A 13667-nucleotide genomic window follows, 5' to 3' on the forward strand; every position below is an offset into this window, starting at 1 on the left:
TGTTATGTTGATACAAATAGATACCTACTTACAGCCAGTTTCTTCATCAAAAGTAAAAGCTGGCTGTAAACGATTATTATTTTTAGGCAAGAAGTTTGAAAGTATACTCACTAAAATGTAAGCAAATCCGAGATTAGAAAAATTCAAGTATGTAGTAGGTATAGTTTAGTAGATTAACTCCATTATTAAAATGTGTATGCAATGACTTAGCTAAAATACCTTTGTTTTAAAGTGCTTAATGACGTCAATAAACAAAAAACAAAGACAAGAATCTTTTACTCGTAGTTTTAATTCTTGAAGTTCTCTCGAGTCTAGACTATCCACCTAAAAATTACGCACAATCTTTTGACCATGAAAAATATAACCATATTACTTTATTACATTGAAAGAGTTGAAAAACATTTGAGGACTTTAGAAGGATAATTATATATGCAATAATAACTTTTAGACCAAACCTGCTGCATTTAATTTATCAGCAATCAGTCGGCTACAAAGCCTGTAACTTATCTACCTCTTCCGTTAAGTTATTTTTTTAGATTAAATCAAATTCATCTTCATCAAATACAGTCAGTATTCCCGACAGACCTTTGAACATAAGCTATCCAATACAAGACATTATCTCAGTCTACTATGAGAACAAAGTTCGGCTTACAGCTAAACGCTAAACCAATACCTACTAAATATTTTATGATCATCTGAAGGTAACCTTAGTTTCCTGGCTCCGTGGGTGGTCCTATCACGCCACTTAGAGCGTCACACAAAAAATCACATGGATGGAAAAAATTATAGGAAAAATATCACACTCGATGGGGTAAGGTGTATCGTGGATAAGATCAGGTGAGCGGAGATGGAAACCGTGGTTTGTTGCTTTTTAATATGAATGTGGCTGTAATGACCAAATTTGATATATTTAGCTCCTGATTTATCAGTCTTAACTTAGCGTGTAAATATGTCTAAACATATTGGTAGACCTGTGAAATAGTATAAGGTAGATTTTTGCAAAAATATGTGAAGTTATTGTATCAGAAAACAGAATAAAGCTAGTTAAAATGAATATTAAGAACAGCTTTATTCATTCTTTATTAACAAGAGCGAAGAGCTCGTGGCTAAGTCAAAGCCGCGCGGATCGATCGATCATAAGGTTAAGCAACGCTTGGCGCGGTCGGTCCGTGGATGGGTGACCATCTTGTCATACTGAGTTCTTCCGTGTTTCGGATGGCACGATAAACTGTAGGTCCCGGCTGCCATTTAAACATCTTTGGTAGTCGTTACGGGTAGTCAGAAGCCAGAAAGTCTGACAACCAGTCTTACCAAAGGGTATCGGGTTGCCCAGGTAACTGGGTTGAGGAGGTCAGATAGGCAGTCGCTCCATGTAAAACCCTGGTACACAGCTGCATCCGGTTAGACTGGAAGCCGACCCCAACATAGTTGGGAAAAGGCTAGGCAGATGATGATTAACAAGAGCGAATATTAAGTTGTCTTACTATGGGTAACCTTGGTGTGGGTGCGACACTTGGGACCTCCCAAGATTAACTTTAGTACCAAGACCTTAAATGTATGTCACGTAAAATCAGTACACCTTAAAACTAATCTCAGTTTACGCAAGCAAAACATTGACATAATCCCTTCTCAACCAGACGTGTCCACGCTAATCTCACGGTCGCCATGTTTGTTTTCCTAGGTCAGGTACGATGCGCCTGCGCACAGGTATGGCCGTCCCCGTAGACTTGAGAGCCCGTTTCCTTTTCCTTTTCACACGATAATGAAACAACAACTTCCAAAATGGGGGTAAAACGTGATTTTTGAATCACGTCAAGGTTTTAGAAAAATCCCTTTGACAGTAACGTGTTATGATAAGGGTATGAAGGTAAATAAATATGTGCTTGAGTTGTAGTAAAAGTCAAATAGATTTGTGAATGTTTAGTTTAAGTTTGCAATGTTTTTTTTTCTTTTGGTTTACTATTATTTACCTACAGCTTTTTTAGAGGTCCTAAAACTATTAATTCTTGCTTGTATCATCACGTACCCACGTCTTAAAAGAACTGCATATCGCTTCCGGATAGAAAATAATCTATTATTTTATATGGATGTCAAAGTCACTATATTTTATTATACACCTTGCGACCTCTTTACCATTAAATTTCCCACAAGTCAAAACCACCAGACAAATTCACATCCCACAACAAATTCAAAACAATAAAAGGGTCGTTATCCCTCTAGAAGTTTTAATATGGCGCAGCTAATCTTGCTTCGGGGGCGGTCAAATTAATTCCTTATAACGACTGTTAAATATCATACGAAGCAGGGACGAACCGCGTACATGCGTAAGTAGGAACGTAATAAAGTTCCCAGAGATCCCCTGAGGCGGCCACTTGTCCGGGATTACGGGCTGGGATTAGGCCGCGAGCGATGCCCGGGATTCGCGATATCGAGCCGTATCGAGATTTGAGGCGCGGTTTACATGTGTGTCGGTTAGTTCGGTTTTGAGAACACTATTTTGGGTTTTGTTGAGTTTTCAAGACTACTTATTTTTAGCCTGGCATTTCAATGAGTGAATTCATGAGTGTTGTAGTTTTATGTTACATTTATGTATCTAATAGTTGTGTGTTGTTGTTATGTTTACCGCTAGTTAATTTGCATCCATGAGAAACTACTTAATATACAATTATGTAACATTAATTGCGATGGACATATACGCTTGCTCTCTGTGAGGTAATAAATAGGTAACAATTGTTATTATAAGTAGGATCTACCTCTATGTTCCGTTGAAAAGAGTGCTTTAATATTATACTTCCCCTAAAAATCCAACATAGAAGCCCCTCACAGTCTAGTTTGTGGCATAACTTTAATTGTTTTTCAAGTGCGCACACGCCGCTCGCAGGGGATCGCGGGTCGCATGAGAACAAGACTATGTATGGTACTTTAGTAAACGGTGCTAAAGTGTACTTCAGTATTGGGAATATTAAGTCTATAGAAAAGAGAAGAATTTGGTTATTGTGGTAGTCGTGGTAGATCTTTGTGAGTTAGGGTACCTTAGTAAAAACAATACATACTTATATGGTGTCTTTGTAGTCTCCTGACGTTATGGTTTTTATCTGCGGAATAATGTTTAGTGTGTTGTTTTTTTAGTAGGCACGATATTGGAGACGATTTTTGACATCTTCATTACAATGGCAAAATAAAGAAGAATACAAAAATTCATGTCACTAGGATTTTTCCTGCAGCTTAGGTTTTGAGTGCTCTCGAAAAGTAAAATCATAATTGGGAATCAATCGCCGCCTAAGTATACCAATATGATGTCAGGATGAAATTCCTTTCATTAAGAACGACTATCAGTATGACAATTGCCAAGAAAAGTTTGGTTCTGAGCTGCACCCGGTTAGAACAAAGGCCAAACCCAGAACAGTTGGAAAAAGCTAGGCAGATGAATACATATTATTATGATAACTGATCTCTGATACATAGTCCGTGGTAGTAACTTCAAAATTGAACATCTTGACTTTTTAAAAGAAATCCATCAAAACATAATTTGTCGGAATGTTTTTGCTTGAAGTACTTATTCATGAATATTTGTTCATAAGTGGAATATCAAGTAGTTTTTGCGTCAACACATATTTCTTAAAGACGACCTTGAGCATTGTCGATAGATTTTCAACATGTTTTGATAGACGCAATAATTGATATCTATTACAAGAATGAATTGCGAAGATATTCGTTGAAGTGAATCTCTTTACCAATACTATAAATGTTAAGGGAAAGTACCTAAGTTTATTGGCTTGTTAAGAAGGCACGTTTTCAGAATGAACCGTTTGGTAACAAAATAGTTGAAACCTCAGGGATGGTTTTTAAGGGAAACTGTTCTCCAATTAAATTAAAATTTTACAACAATTTAATTCAGGATATCCTTGGCAGTCGTTACGGGTAGTCAGAAGCCAGTAAGTCTGACACCAGTCTAACCAAGGGGTATTAGGTTGCCCGGGTAACTGGGTTGAGGAGGTCATATAGGGCAGTCGCTCCTTGTAAAGCACTGGTACTCAGCTAGATCCGGTTAGACTGGAAGCCGACCCCAACATAGTTGGGAAAAAGGCTTGGAGGATGAATTTAATTCGGGATATCAGGCTGTTCTTTCTAAATTGACATCAATTTAACTTAGAAACCTTTCAACATTTTCATACAATAAGTACATATGTATTACAATTGCTTGAAGATCGGTTCATATGAACGTCAGCTGTCACCAATATCCCTGTTCTCAGTCTATTAGGAACAGTTACCGTTCATTATTAAACTTGTGGTTTACCTCAACGCCCTTCCAATGTAGGGCTAGCGATCAAATTGTTGGTAGGTAATAGTTCCACTGGTTCCACATAAAGACCTTACTTACATACATGCGATATTAGCTTATTACCTTATTCCACAAAGGAATCAACTCATGACAAACTCAATTCAAAGGTTTTTATTTCAAAAAGTTAGCCTAATAGGTTCTTATGTAAAAGTCAAAGCAGCTAGTTGGTCGGTTCAAAGAAGTTGGTCTCTCGAAGACCAATACCAGCGAGGAACTCCATGGCCAATTAGGGAAGACAAAAAAGACATCCTACACAGACATTTGTCGAAAACGTAATCTAATCAATAAGCCTTCCATACGCGAACAAGGCAAATGTCACCAGACCGATTTTCTTTTGTTTCCACCCAATCCAAAAGCTAATAAAACCCATACCTATCTATTAGGTACAGATACACCTACAAATTGACATACAGCCCACAACCTACGCAAATTCACACTGTCCCACGCATCATACACACCTCGTTAAACTCCGGAATAAAAACACGGGTGAGGTGGTGCATCTAATTAAAGTGGGGGGCTGAGAGGGGCTGAGGGGGGCTACGGTAGCTATGGCGGGCGTTAAGTGGCTCTCGCAGTAAAACCATCATAAACTTGTGTCTTCGCTATAACTGGTACAGGTGGAGGGGGTTGTGGATGCTGGTGAAGAGAGACAAATGAGATGAGACGTGATCTATCGGAAACTCATCATTATCTGCCAAGCCTTTTCCCTACTATGTCAGGTTCCAGTCCTTCCAGCGTTGGATAGTACGCAAAAACTTGGGCAAAAACTTGTGCAAAACCAGGTTTCTATTCCTACTGTCTTAGACTGAGTTCAGCCGCATTTTAAGGCTTTCTTTTGTCCCTTTACCTGGGAACTGAGACTAATTCACTAGGTACTGTTTCTGAAATATATTTATATAAAAACTCAATAATGTCTTTAATTTGCTTACAAGGAAAGGAAGTATTTGCTAAACAATCTTTTTCAGCATTGAATTCGATTCATGAACAACAAAATATCCCAATAAATGCGCTCTCACCTTAAAATCTAATATTTCCTGGCGGTGTACAAGACCACCCGTGTTCGAGCACTCTCGAGCGACTAGTTGTCTCTCCAGGACTCGCCCGCGCCTCCCAAGCCGTCCTCCACAAATATAGGACCTCAGATAGACAGCATAGTTTTTGTATGCAACGTCTAACTGATGTCTGGTCTGCTATTTTGTTTTGAACAGTCATTAGGTAATTTTCAATGAAAACTTATAGGTAAAATGAATTGCTAATCGTCACTCTCACAAAAACTCGAGAGTGGCGGGACCGATTTGGCTTACTTTGGTTTTAAAATGTTTGTAGATGTTCAGGGAAGGTTTTAAACGATACGAAGTTGGCCGGGCCAGCTAGTTTTTTCATAAATTATTGGCTTATAATAAGATATAACTAGCAAGCTTGCCTCAAAAAAGTTATTTCTGTTAACATCAATCTTCTTTAGGCTACTATATACCCTAAAATAGATATGTAGGTATTTCTTCTTCATCATCTCCCGAGCGATTTCGAAACTATATTGGGGTTGGCTTCCAACTATGTTGGGGTGGATGTATTTGATGATCCATTTTCAAACTTTACCTAGCTCCCACATCAGTCTAGTTTATCGGAGTCTGCAAAGTAGCCGATCCGACCTGCCCCAACAGGGTCCTAATAAATGTTTGCTCAGACAATTAAACAGGGGCTCCCACAAACATACCGTGGGTGGCCTGTAGGCTCCCGCTCAAAATCACATGACTTCGCGTTTTCTTACTAGCGTGTTATAATTCCTTTTTTTTCTTCGTCTAGTTGTTGAAAATAGTAATAATAGTAATATTCTGTCAATATTGTGGTTTTGTGAAAAAGGGTTTTTAATGTTTTTGGGTTGATTCTGGTTTTTTAATGTAATTTTGTTAACCTATTGTCAAAATAATCGACATATACCAATATTAGATAAAGAATATTCGTGGATATTAACGTAGTTGGCTTTTATTGATTAACGCCCTAGAGTATAAATACTATTATAGGTATCAATCATTAACTTAAGAATGCAGAACTCTATCAATTTCCCATAGACATCTAAATGAACTACCGCACTTCAAAGAATAAACAAATCCATTCAAAAAACAATATTTTCTCATTCAATTCGTCACAAGTATTATTAAATTAATTAAATATAAATAAAGAAAAAAACAACGCGTGTCGGACACTACGCACGCACTTCAACCGATTCGGATGACCGATTTCTGAACGAAAAGCGCGCGCAACGTTCCCGCGCAAAAATATTTTTGTACTATAACCTATACATATTAATGCTGCGTAAATCCCAGCTTTATTCAATGAAAATAAGGTTTAAAATCGCCTGTTTTGTTGTATTTTCACACGCTTTAAGTAATTGTGGTCAGGATAAAGCAGTGTGCTTTAAAAAATAACCTCAAAAGGGTCACACACTTGATATAATTGAACAACCATTTTGTTTATATTGGGGTCTGCAATAGATAATGATCTTTTGAACAATGTAAAGTGTAGTGATTGATTAATAGTTTGAGGCATAATTGATATAGTAATTAAATTGTCTATGTTTTGTTATGGGTGTCTGACTAAAACTATTTAAACTTTGGCTTATGAATTTATGCTTCGTGTTTAAAGATATACATAGGAACGCCTGCCTGCGGATGATTCAATTCTCGTTAACTCGTCTAAAAGATTTAGGCCTAATATTACCTAGCGAGATTCTTTTTTGAACAAAAACGTTTATCTTATTTGCGGAAAACATAAGTATAATGTAAAAACGGTCTTACTTGGATTTTAATCACGGTCTGTACCTACTATCATCTCTCATAATAGGTATGGCTATAATGGAGCGAAGATATTATGAATCGTGTAAAAAATAAATAGGGCGATCATAGGTCTCTACCTACCAAAATCCTCTTATAAACAACTTTAGCTATACCTACTTTACCTACGCGTTTATATTAGATTGTGACATGGTACTACAATAAAATACCGGTAATCAAATTAACCTTAACAATGAAGTCGGTTAAAACCAACCCCATCGCATTGCATCTCGGTTACACTATCCTGACTTCACAAAGTAAAAGCTAAATAAACGTATCAAATGGCATTAGTCACAGGTTTTATCATCTGCCTCCGAACTATAATCACCTGGTGTTCACGCATCAAACTGCCTCTAAGCACATTACTGATCATCCCTCTCACACTTAGAGCATGAAACTAACTGGATACGCCAGTGCCGTGCTGTCCCCTCTGTCAAAGGAACTATAGCGCCGTTCATACTAGTGCCTATTTACATGTGTGCATCAAGTTCATGATTTTATTCGACAATTTGATTGTGCTTTCATTAGTTTGGTTGGTTACAAGATTAATAAACCTAGTCTCCATATAAGGCCTAATTTTTATCGAAATTTCCTGAGATTGTCAACGGATAAAAATTAAATAAAAGTGCAATAATGAGGAGAGCCCAAAAATGAGATCTCTGCACAAATCCTGCGATATGGTAACCCGAGCTATTAGGTGCTTCTATTTCTACAGGCGCGTAAAGTCTGTGCTCATAGCGGCTCCAGTTGGTTCGATGTTCTAAGCGATCACCCCTTTGTACCTGGGACAGTGGCGCCCTCTTCCCTCCGGTCACACGCCACCCTCGTCATAAAATAATGCTTGTAAAAATATAATTATAATCATATGCGTTTCATGCTTCCGCTGTGTGATTGGAACATTACTAGCGTTTTGGGGATCCGTAGGGTTACACTAAAGTTAACGCTGTCTTGCCCATCAAGTAATAATGTGTTGAGTGAGTTACGGACATATGTAGGTATGAACCAAACGCGGAATATATCATGGTTCGAAAGTATTTTTTACCAGGCATATAATACAAACACTACCAAATAAATATGCAGTACTTCCTAACATTGTACAAGTAGGTACTGATATGTGCATTTGCATATAGGTAATATGTAACCCGATTTTGAATGCTGAGTATTTTAATTGCCTTATCTTCTTCGCTTATTTCTAGTCCTTATTTCTCATTGCACTAAACTTATTTACAGAGTTAATCTTAAATTGGCGCAAACACTACACTAGGTATTTTATTCGTTCTCCTATTTTACTTTACGGAACCACACCAACATTGAACAACCCCAACTTCTAATCAGGCCGCAATATTTTTAAAACCACAGAGGGTAGAACAGTAACTGTCAGTTTGACAGCGCGCGCTTTTTAGTGTTGCCAGCGTACTTAATATGTAATTTGTAGGGATGGGACGCATGATAAGCATAAGGGGTGGCTGATTGATTAAATACGCGTGCGGTGACCTGATAGCCACCAGTTAAACGTGTTTAAATGATAAGGGAGGAAATTATGCATGTAAGCGTGCTCATAGAATTATTCTAACATCTAATGATAGATCATTGAATTATTTATCACAACGTAGGTACATAATTTATCTATCTGCTAGTGAGTACCTATGTAGGTCCTTTTTCTGGAGTTCATCTTTTTTTTTGGGAAGCAAAATTTTAATGTAATTAAATTATTATAAAAACATCAAATAAAAAAATGTAGGTAAATCATGATTTCCTTTTTAGGTACCTATTTTATACACTATTTTATATACTACATAGGTACCTATTATATACAAGCGGTGTTAACCTATAATTAATTGTTACACAAGTGTAGGATAACATACATCTTGTGCTGTTAATGTTAAGGTGTAAACAGTTGTTGGTTAACCTCAAATAAATAAATAAATACACCAACTTGAGAAGTCATTTTACAAAGTTTTATAACTCAGATCGACATGGTTTACATTGCTTGTGTAAGTTTTTATTTTACATCAATGCTTTTTCAAATATCTGCATTATATGACATAGTAGGGCGCAAAAGCAGGTGTGATAATAGGAGCAGACACGTGCCATATTATTCAAAATGCACTCTCACTTCCCTAATATAATTATAGGAATCAAACTGCATTTGCATTACGATATCGAAAGGTACAAATTATTTTTGGGCTTCCCTAATATCATTTTAAAAATTGATCAGTTAATACCTCTGTGACTGGATCAAACTGTAATGTTTGGTCAGCTTTTTCTACAATCAGACTTCCAGAATATTTGAAGTTTCATACTAGGAACCAGAATTTCAAAAGATACCATGCCTAAGTGAATGTTGATTTTTGCAACGTTAATTCATGAAAAATAACTGTCATGTCTATGAAGCACTAAACTGAAATGTCCAAAAATATTTCATAGGCAAGCTAAATTAAATAACGTTGCCTACATAAACGCGGAACATTTGGAAGCTCGGCACAGGTGGGGTTTAATCAAATTATACAAATTGCAACATACAATATTCATAGCGATAGGGACGCGGGCGCCCCGTCTCACAATTTAGTTTCAGAGTACCGAGTTTCTGTAAATGTGCACGTTTGTAGGTATGTACGTGGGAAACTAAATTGTTATAGGTACTTTAGGTATTGAATTTTAGGTGGAATTAAATGTACCTGAGTAGGTATATAAAGTTCACTCCATTTAAAATTGGGATAAACAGGATGATCATGATGATGTCACATTTTAGTCAATAGGTAAGTAATAAAAAGTAGTAGGTGAGCACTAAGGTAATGTTTTTGAAGAATTAACCATATCACATGAGCGCCTCGGTCAGCTAGAGGCATACTTAGAGGAATTAAAAGTTGCCGGATTGAAAACTTGAGCTTAGCATTTGTACGCAGCCGATCAGTAGCCTTATTCGCTAACTCCACTGACAGCTCGCAGATATCATCAATTGGTAAAGTGTACATCAGTAAATTGTCAAACAGCTATTTTCTTATTCGCTAACGCCAGTTACCAAATGGAATGACGTCATCAGCATCGACACAGGCTGATATCCACCATGACTCATTTTGACAGCGGTTTCTGTATCGATAAACGTTATATTGCGATTCCGTAAGCCCAGTGGACATCAAATTGATAGCCAATGTCATTTTTTGAAATACACTACAAATAGCAGTGTTTTATGCCTCATCACTGGGATGTCTATACTATATTGTTGCATCAGACATATTAGATTTCTCTAATTTTGCGATTCCAATAGAAATACAAACCCTGAGTCGTTTCCTTTATTTTTTGATAGTGTAGTTTTTAATTGTATTATTTTAATTTGTTTTATCTTTCTTTGTGTGGAATAAAAATTTCGCGTGTATTTTTGCTGGCATTTGTGGAATAAGAGACAAAACGAAGTTTATCCAGAATCCAGAAACGTCGTACCTATGCGAGATTGCAATAATTCTCTGGATTTACGGGAGAAGGAATTCATGGCAAATTTCCGTATCAACAAATCAAGGTTTCAGCGAGTTTCGGCACAGTTACGTCCGTTTCTGCAACGTGTTCAACAAAACACTGCTGTTGTAATTGAGCTAAAAGTAAGAATTTATAACGTAAAAAGTTAAATAAATACCAATATTACATAATTTGATGTTACTTATTTGCAGCATGTCTCAACCTTCATTTAGTAAGTGAGGTAACCGATGCTCTCAATGTATGGGACGACCTACTCAAGTACGTAAAGTTACCTTCTTGTAGTGTACCAATTTTTGTTTTGCATGCAAAACATAGGAATCTACGTATCAAAATATTGTTTACGTTGTTAAATTTATAATAACTACAATACTCACAATATTCTCAGTTAAAATATTGTTCAACCACACGGAATTTTAGACACCAAGTTCACACACAATAGAAAGCAAATACTGAATTTTACCGCCACAGATTGTTTTTAAATATATAACACGCTGAAAATAAAGCGTTCTCTCAAACGTAGTAATCTAATGCTAATAGGGTATTTCCTACTTAGCAGTATAATAGTCGATAAAAAAATAGAGTTGTCAAGTTGTCATCGTAGTTTTGGCGTCAGCAACCGTGTAACGATATCCACCGATATCCACTTCATGCGATACAGAATACCAATGTTTTGAACTTATAGGTTGACATCAAAGTTCCGATGACAACTGAGGCCAGTTGACATCTGAGAATTCGAAAGTTAGCGAATAAGCCAGCAGATTGATATCTGTCTCTAAGGCTGGCCAAGTTATAAGGCACTAAAAGTGTTGAGTCCAACAAAAAAATCGCATGTCACCTTTTTATCGACATCCAGCGCATCACTAAAAACAATCGACAAGTGTAATTAATTCATGATCAATAATGATGTGGCGACGAGCGATGCGGTGAGGGAATTGATTTGTGCACATTTGTCCATGCCATGCATGCATGCGGCCATGCTGTGGTGGCGTTTAACCTGACATGTCTGCCAGGCCACAACTCAAATATTCATTGTCATAATAAGCGTAGATATACCAATTTCGTAGTACTTAATTATTTAATCATTTACCTCAATGATGGGTAAAATTGATCATGGTAGAGGCATCCCTATTTGGTGCCTGTATGGACATCAAAAGATACCTACTTAGATGGACCGCTTGTTGCATACTACCTATATTTTGAAAGAACCTGTTCAATTTATATGTGTGGTAAAAGAAACTACATACATAAGACCAGGTGCTTAGTCTATATTATGTACCTAATAACCTACCTATAAAAACCTGTCCCCAAAAAATAAATTTTCCCACAACCTGTCGCTGCAAAAATGACCAATCCATCAGATCGCAATTACAGATACATAATGGGCACTCCACTGGAATACTTTACCATATAATTACTTACGGCATCGCACCTCTGATAAGTTTTCCCACAACAATGCATTGATGACGCTTTCCAACGGAAGTTCCCACCCGTCGCGCAAGATGGCGCTCGCACGCGGCTGCCACGTGACTGACGCGTGCGCTCCGCACGCTTCCACTGTTTTTATTGGAAACGATCAAAAATAATAGAAACAATACTGTCGGTGTGCTCTCGAATAAATTAGTTCCGGAAGGGTGGGGTTAAAATGTAATTGAACTGCTCATTATGAACGCATAAAGTTGTAGAATGATTTATGAGAAGAGAAACGTATGAATGCTCTACATATCTCTTAAGTTTCGAAACGCATAGTACAGTTCGGGAGAAGTTGTAATTTATAATCCTCACGGATCAATAAATAAAAATTATTCACAGTATTAAACATTGTCACAAAAAAACCCTCTTGTCGTTTTGGAAACCATTTTTAAAATATTTTTGCCAAGGTAGGAGGGTTATTTTGAGTTTCCAGTAATAGCAGTTGTCTTGTGGTCTGATGTGATCATCAAATAAAATACATTTTAGTTTTTATATCGTTTATTAAAACCCCCATCATACTATATCAATAACTATTATATAATAACATGGAAAATGTGTGTGAAACGATTAACATGAGTTTAATAGCACAAATCGAGTATTTTGGACTATCACAACTGGCAGTAAGTAATGGTTACACTTAGAAAAATAATCTTTAAGATGATTCATATTGTCTTCTGTATATGGATAAATGTAGAAATATGTAAAAACACGATATATTTGGTTTAGTTATTTCAGTTGAGTATATTTTGGGCATTAACTATTAATTTATCATTGTAACTTTTACTAGATATTATTATATTCTATGCAGCTATACAATGAGATATTACAATTTATAATTTCCAATATCTAAAAGTGCATATATTTTACAATATACAGACTTTAGCTGAGGAGTAGGCATGCGTTTTTTCATACATCACTAGAGGGAACAATAGTCGATAGTATGCACAACACTAGTTATCGATAAGAAGCGGTTCGCCATAGCGATGGCACGGTACAACAGTGATACAACAATATGCTTATATGGGCGGACAACGTTACGTAGTTAAGGCACCATTTTTTATTTATTATGACTCGTTTTAAAGTTGACTACAGTGACAAGCAATTATTTATTAAAGATTTAAATAAATAATTAAAATACCGACTTTGTAATTACTCTAGAGATTGCAAGCACTATTATTTTTAAGTATATCGACTGCCGGACTATACTATTCTGGGCTTACTTTTGTGGTGATAAAAAATATAACATGAAACTGGTATATCTAGAGATAGAACTAAAATTTAAATCGACTTCAAAACGAGCCATATTATAACATAAACTTAATGTTACTGAGTAATATATGATTAGATACATAGCTATTTTACAATACATAAGTGTAAGCTTCCCTATTAGATAATCTGAGCTACAAGTTATATGTCACATCAATTTAAAATACATATTAAATTCCAACGTTTACTTATGATAGCATATTTTTTATTGTTCGCATATTATATTGCTACTTGCATAGTGTTTTGCATCTAATATAAACGCCTTTCTCGATAGATATCAACTA

The sequence above is a fragment of the Helicoverpa armigera genome, chromosome 20 (genome assembly GCF_030705265.1).
Source record: "Helicoverpa armigera isolate CAAS_96S chromosome 20, ASM3070526v1, whole genome shotgun sequence".
NCBI classification, from domain to species: Eukaryota; Metazoa; Arthropoda; class Insecta; order Lepidoptera; family Noctuidae; genus Helicoverpa; species Helicoverpa armigera.